At 24.6% G+C, this 970-nt stretch overlaps 1 protein-coding gene across 1 annotated transcript in view; it reads right to left on the bottom strand.

Moving 5' to 3' along the window:
- The window catches only part of LOC106884137 (alanyl-tRNA editing protein Aarsd1), a 380,618-nt gene that overhangs the window by 51,262 nt on the left and 328,386 nt on the right, over window positions 1-970 (bottom strand). The gene's annotated exons all lie outside the window — the stretch shown is intronic.

Raw genomic sequence — 970 nt, 5'->3', positions numbered from 1 at the left:
TTTTTCTTCTGTTTTTTTTTCTTCATCTACTTTATTTAAAAAAAAACAAAAAGACAAAAAAAAAGACCAAAAAAAAAAACAAAACAAAATAATATAAAAAAAAACCTATTCAAAGTTAGTATGATTGAGATACTGATTGCTTTAGATTTTACCGATGTCTGCACATAGAAGAAGAAGCAAAGCACATTAAACATGATTTTAGACCATAAATCTATTTACATCTCTGAAATCTATTTGCATCTATATAATAAGTTATACAGTTTTTACTTTTAGATCCAAATAGTATTTTTGTTGTTGATGTTGTTGTTGTTGTTACTTTTTTTTTATTTCAGTGTGTGTGTATGTGTGTGTGTGTCAGCATAGTAGTTTATAATGCATTATTTTTACGATACATATATATACTTACGTACATATGTATGTATATATATGTATGTATCTACCTACATATGTATATATATGTATATTCCTCTTATTTATATGTCAGACTGTGGCAGCTTTAATATTTGTGAAAATTCACACTTGATCTTTTATAAAACATAAGCATCGGTATATTTTTGTCTTTTACTTGTTTTTCTCTCCTAAACATAGCTAGAATTTTCCATTTCTTTCTCTCTCTCTTTTTTTTTTTTATTCTATTTTCCATTTAAAAAATCAAAATTATTCTCCTATATCAAATTTTCCATCAACATTTTTATATTAGTTGAAATTTTTTTTTCCTTTTTTTCCCCCGCCTGTTTTAGATTTGTACATCAAAAATTATTCGAACTTAACATTATAAATATAAATAATAAAAATACTGGTTTAAAAAAAAAAAAAAAATTCTGAAGTTTTATTTCTAAAATACCAAATCAAAACTCCACTGCTAATCACTTTAACTTATCAAAAATTACATGATAATGGTATCCAACCATAGTTGAAACCTTGATTCTGTATATAACTCGACGCTCAATGTTCAGTATTTGTAAGTTCC

The sequence above is a fragment of the Octopus bimaculoides genome, chromosome 17, assembly GCF_001194135.2.
Source record: "Octopus bimaculoides isolate UCB-OBI-ISO-001 chromosome 17, ASM119413v2, whole genome shotgun sequence".
Lineage (NCBI taxonomy): Eukaryota > Metazoa > Mollusca > Cephalopoda > Octopoda > Octopodidae > Octopus > Octopus bimaculoides.
This window is presented reverse-complemented; position numbering and strand designations above follow the sequence as displayed.